The following is a 6,407-nucleotide window of genomic DNA, read 5'->3' as shown; positions in this document are numbered from 1 at the left end:
TCCAAGCAATCACGGGTAATGCCGCGGCCCTTCACAGCGAGCCCCGTGATGTCCTTGCTGCTTCCTCTCTTCACCTTGCAAGGCAGTTGACATGCTTTATTTTGTCATAAAGCGACTGGCTGGAATTCCCAGTTCCATCAATCCAGTCGTCTCACAGATAGAAGAAACGATGAACTGAACACGGTTCCGAGTGGCAACCCTGTGCTCTTAAAACCTTTGTCAGGGGAATCTCGGTTTTTATATTTTTGTCTCTGAAACTAAGTATGACTGAATGTCAGATGCAAGTTACGACCGACGCGATATAGATTTCCTGACTGGTAGTAGCACACTGTCATCTCGGATTCCATCACCTCGCCCAGCAAAGGAGACACTGTTGATCCTGCTTTCGAGCGTTTCGTGCCTCATTTGACAGCAAATTACTGAGAAGGCTGAATTCAGTGATAGCTTTCTGTCCTGAATCTGCAACATATTTTCAGCCTTCTGAAAGTTTTTTTTTTTTTTTTTATTTTCCCCTAAACAAGTAACAAATAAATTGAGAGAAACATTGGAAACACAGTACAGAACCAGAAATCTGGCTTCCCAATTTTGTACTGCTGAGGGTGAGATATATAACTTTATAGCAGTGATTTGAGCTCTCTAACCTTAGATTCCACTTCTGTTCAGTGAGAATAATAGTTAAAGTATATGGTGAAATATTACAAGGTTTCTTGAAAACAAAATGTTTAACAATAATCAAGAATAAGCTGTTTCTATTCTCAGTTTCTTATTTAAGTTAAAAGACAGAATGAAGAGTGGTCCATGTTTGGTGACATATATTTTTAATTTTTAATTTAGTGTGCAAACTTATATAGCAATAGTGAGCAGATCTCAGTTCACAGCCTCAAAGAGCTTAAAGTTAAGGAGGATATAGGAAGGAGGATGGTTTGCTAAAAATTCAAAAACATGCATAGACAAGAACCCCTGTGGTGAAATATGAAGGGACAACCCAAAACTTTAGAAGTTTTTAGGTGGCTTTGGCAGTATGTTTGCATGAGCCTAGCTAGGGTTTAAATAAAACAAACAAACAAACAAAAACAAAACAACTTGTAATCTCTCTGGCACTTTCTTTCTTAAAATTTTATTTGTTTTAAAGAAGTATTTAACTTATTTCTTTAATTTGACCAGAGAGGAACAGAGTAAGACAGAGAGAGTAGGAACAGAGTAAGACAGAGAGAGTAAGACGGAGTTACAGCCGGGGGGAGAGAGAGAGAGAGAAAGAACGTGAGAAAGCAAGCCACCGGGTCTGGGACTCAAACCACGGTCAGACATGTGGGAGTCCAGTGCCCTTAACCACTATGCCATCTGTCAGCCCCACAGCACTTAATTATCACTAACTTTAGAGTTTACTATTTGTAAAAGGTCAAAGAGATAACGTGTAGCTCAACCTTATGTACATGTAAGAGTAACTCACAGGTAAGACATCAATGTCATTGCTGGCATTGAGAAAACAAGTGAGAACTTAACACTGGCCAAAGAGGTAGAAGTGTATATTAGTAACAGCTTTTTTATTTACTGATATCTGAACAGCTACATCATGGTTATATTTGCTAAAAATTTCTTGAAATCCTTATTTCTGAATTCCAACTCTAAGAAAATACAAAATTTTCTATGGGAAACTAAGTAGATATTGTAAGTCTATTATAGAAACACAACTGAGTTTCTGCAACTGTAAGCCTAGTAATAATACCTTATGTTGTTATAGAATGTTCTGTGTCCCAGGCCTTCTTAGACGTGAATTTCAACCCTTTCAATCTTCACAAGGATTGTATGCGATAAATTTACTGTTGCCTCCATACTACAGAAGAGATAAGAGAGGCACTGATTGCCCAATGTTGTCTTTTGTGCATTTTATAATGGATTAAGATCGGGGAACTGTTAAACAAGGAATAAAAAATGACAACAGAGGAATGTGTGATGATAGCCTGGGCTATGGATCTGAGCCCCCGAACAGCATTTGGTTCTTGCATTAAAATCCAGCCTGTCAGGGCAAATAGTCACACCATCTTTAATGCAGGGCTGTATCTAGAGATTCCATTGTTTTCATTTTGAGATGAACTTACTTCTGGGACCAGCAGTTGGCGTAATGGCTATGTTGCTGGACTCATAAGTAGTCAACCACGGTTCCAGTTCAGGATTTGGTGGCTTAAATTCATGCCGGGCACATAAGTGTGTGTGCCCAAGATCCCAAGAAGAGAATGAAGGGGAAGGGATTGCAGTGATTTCTCGCTTTCTGTCTCTCAGTCTCTGTCTTTCTGGTGAGCGCACACTCCCTATAGCAAACACTTCTCAAAAAAAAAAAAAAAAGAAAGAAAGAAAGAAAAATTACTTCTATCAGTTTCTTGTTAATTTGTTTGAGAAATAAAAATATGGGCTATTATGAATTTATTTTTAGCTAAGGGAGGAGATTGATCATAAATGCAAAATTGAAATGGTAGAATGGAAAAATTAAATCCTAGGCCACATATTTTAATGAATGATCTTATCTTTGTAATATGATGCATTTTGCAGATCAAGACAAGAATTGACTTTTTAACGCTGTTGGCTAGATAATTTAATAATACATATGCAGAACACCATGAAGGATTTAAGATTTCTAATCAAGAGTGTTCTACTTCATCAAGTCATAGCAGAAACATTCCTTTGTGTTAGCTTTTGCTGATGACCACCAAGATCTTGCTAGTAAATTGTGTTATTAACAGCCATCAATGGTAACACACACAGATGCAAAGTAAATGGAATCAGCCTAAGTAGGGCAAGACCCACATAATAAATAAATAATAGCCCTCTCTGTCCCCAGTAACCGCAGGAATGAGCTTTGGAGGAATGTACAGCCTAGATGCTCTGGAATGCACATTTTCATCATTGAATCACCAAGTTGGCTGATATTCATCAGATAAGCCTAATAGAGTCAGGAACCCAGTGGCCCAGTTACTCAGATGAGCTCCCAAGATATCTACACAAACAGAATTGGAATTGGGCTGGCTTAAACTTATCAGAGCATGAGGATCATCTGACCCTGGCATTAAGTCTCCCTGTGGCTCACACCACCCAGAGGCAATTTATTGTGTGGAAGGTATAGGGGAAATGCTTCAAATATATCCTAGGATTCCTGTGGCTTCCCTGAAGCGACAGTAAAATCTTTATTTCTACTAGAATTTTAATTATGATTAAAGAGTTAATGGACTTTGAAAATATTCATCTTTTCCAAAGAAGGGTCCAAATGCCTTTGAAAAGTTTATACTCTGTCCAGTTATGAGAAAACATGAATGAATGCAAAGCTAACAGTAAGTGCACAAAATGTCTCCATGGCACTTTGTGTCCCTTCTGAAAAAGAAATGACAAAAATTATTTATACTGATTCTGCTTTTATCTCATTCAATTCCTTATCTTTTTGTGCAATAAAGTGAATTCTCGGTCATTTGGTTTGTTAGTTTCAAAAACAGTTACTTGCATTATGGCATACAAAACCACTGACTTAGTGAGAAGCATTAGAAGCAGTGGGAAATATCAGCAATATTTGCTACTCAGTAATACAATAATTTCCTCTTATCCATGGTTTCACGTTTTGCTAACCCACACCGACTTTCTGAAAATAGGTGAGGACTATACAATAAGATATTTTGAGAAAAAGAGAAGACAACTTTTATTATGGCATGTTGCTCTAGTTGTTCCATTGTTAATTTTTAATTTTGTTTTTGTAAATCTCTCATTGTATCTAATTGATAAATTATACTTTACCATTGGTATATACATATAGGAAAAAATAAATAAATAGCAGATAAAGGATTCAGTGCTATCCACGGTCAGGTAACCATGAGGCATCTTAGAACGTATCCCTTGCAGGTATGGGGGAATCTACCATATCTGTTGCATGCCTGTACGTGATTTAAAACAACTTTCTGAACTGTGCAGTGAGGGCCACTAGAAGAGACCTTCATGCAGTATTATTTTTAATAGATAAAATTTAATCTCTGGACAGGTAGATGGATGGCATTATACACATGGCAGCAAAATGTTTAGAAAAACACAATGTTTAAAAAAAAAGTTAAAGGCAAACCGTAAACTGAGAAAAATATCTACAACACATATGACAAAGGCTTAATAGTCTCCAAATAACCACAAAACAAAACAAAACAGTGACCATCCTACCAGAAAGACAGGCAGAAAACACAGTCCATTCACAAAATGAACTCATGAAAATGTTCAAATACACAAATTAAAACAGAAATAAAATGCTATCTTATATACATCGATTCAAAAGCTTCAGTATTTTTCAGTGACATCAAATGCCTGCATCAAGCTTTGGATGGGAAATAAAGACAGTGCTGACTCTCGAGTGGAGCCCAAATTATGCATCCAAGCAGTCAGGATCCTGAATTCAATCATGGAGAAGTTTTATGTATTTACTTATCTAAGCTTTAGACTCATGTATGGAATGGAGTTGGTCTTTCTTACCTCTGAACTTATGTGAGGATTATGGAATTGTATCTATTAGGGCAACTTGCATCTGCTCGGCTCATTGTAGCTATTCTGTATCACAGACGATGTTACTAGGGGAGGAGGCAGGCACTGAGGACACAGTCTGTACTCAAGGAAAACCTAGACTAGAACAGGGGTTGACAAAGGACTGCGGCAGAACAAATCCCTCTACCTGTCTGTGTACAACTCCTAAGAGTGGTTTTTACATTTATAAATGGCTGGAAAAATATATCAGAGGAGGAAGGATATTTGTGGCACGTGAATATAGGTGATACTCAAATGTCAGCGTCAATAAATGGAGTTTAACTGTAAGACGGCACTTACTGTTTGCAGATGTCCTGTGTGTACCTGCTCTGGTGCTGCAACCACATGGGTGAGTAGCGACAACAGGGATCACAGAATGGGGAAAGCCAAAAAATATTTTCTATCTTACCCTTCACAGAAAAAAATGTGCTGAGTCTAGCTCAAAGGTTGAAAGAAAGAAAAAAAAAAAAATTGAGGGGAGGAGGGAGGAGGAATTGCCTCAAAGGATTGGTGAAAACAATTCCAGTTACTTACCGCCAATGACTGTGTTTGCAGTTTTCTAACAGTCCTAGTTAAGACTCCCTATGGGTGCCTGAAAAAAGAATGCAACTCCTTCATGGGGCTCTAAATGTTCGAGCAGCTTGGGCACCAGTTTTCTGAGTGGGACAAGGGCATCCCTTCCTAGTACTTAGACTCCTAACTAGACTGCATAGTTCCCCCTTTTCCTCTTACACCAGAGTCAGGAAGAGACCACTGGCCAGTGCACACAGTTGCCAACAATTTACTTAAACTCTATTCAGGCTCCTATCCTCCTCTGAGAGCTTGACCTTGAGCTCATCGCAGTTCCAAACAAACTAGTGCCAAGGGACCCAGTATCTCTCCTTAACCACTGATTCTGAGGCCAACCCAGTGAGCAGTGAGGACCCTTTCCTGCTTAACCACCTCACTCGTGATTCCCACTCTTCCCCTGCTTCAATCACCTAATTTCTCCTCAAACTCTGCCAACCTGCTTACTTCAGTGGTATAAGAAGCCCTTTCTGGGTTTGTTTTTTTTTTGTTTGTTTGTTTTTGGTTTTTTTTTTTTTTTTGAGATCTCTGCCCCCTCTGAAATGAGAGAGTTATTCCTATTGTCTTCATGTTTCCCAGTAAGTCTGTCCCTACCTACATGTGGATATGTTTTGGTTTGGGCACCACTAACGCCAAGAGGAGAGCTCATGCCCTCACGCCATCTCCAGCCTCCTCTGCAGACGTGAGAAAGACCAAACAACAGAGGCACATGCTATGACTCATGCCAAAGAAGACGAACATCCTCCACAGAAATAGGTACAGTGAATGTAACCTACTAGGTTGTATCCAAGGCTCACCCACAGAAGTGTCCCCTTTTCCTTTCTCTTCTGTTTTTCTTGGCTCACCAAAAACTCTAATAGTAGTGTTGGGAATGGTAGTAATAAGGGAAGAGCAATAACGGCAATAATGATGTGGATTATGAGCAGTGCTGTTCTGAATGTGTGAAGTGAATCTCTCCATTCAGTCCTCATCACAACGTATGAGTGCTACCATTATTCTCAAGCCACAGCAGAGGAACAGAGCAGTGGGCTATTTATAACTTACTCGAGACGATCAGAATTGGTGTATCTAGAATCCAAGTGTAAACTGGTTTCCAGAGACTAAACTTCCTCAAGCCCTCCTTGCACAATTGCTCACAAATATATACATGGACATACATATATGTGTATGTATGTGTGTGCGTAAGCATGCATCAAGATTCATTTTCTGTCTGCATATTAACATGGAGATAGCACCAAAGTGCTTTCATCACTGAGACAGCATTTACTGTGCTTTAGTCATTGAGATAGCACTTACTG

General features: G+C 39.0%; 1 long non-coding RNA gene across 1 annotated transcript; it reads left to right on the top strand.

The window, feature by feature from the left end:
- Positions 1–266: 266 nt before the first annotated feature.
- On the top strand, positions 267–5,859 carry LOC102499315 (uncharacterized). Its single transcript, XR_003547326.1, has 3 exons — positions 267–599; positions 4,852–4,891; positions 5,689–5,859. It is a non-coding gene; the product is annotated as an uncharacterized LOC102499315 (long non-coding RNA).
- Positions 5,860–6,407: the final 548 nt, after the last annotated feature.

Source organism: Tupaia chinensis, unplaced genomic scaffold (assembly GCF_000334495.1).
Source record: "Tupaia chinensis unplaced genomic scaffold, TupChi_1.0 Scaffold143877_1, whole genome shotgun sequence".
NCBI lineage: Eukaryota > Metazoa > Chordata > Mammalia > Scandentia > Tupaiidae > Tupaia > Tupaia belangeri.
The sequence above is the reverse complement of the archived record's forward strand: the minus strand, read 5'-3'. Positions and strand labels throughout refer to the sequence as shown.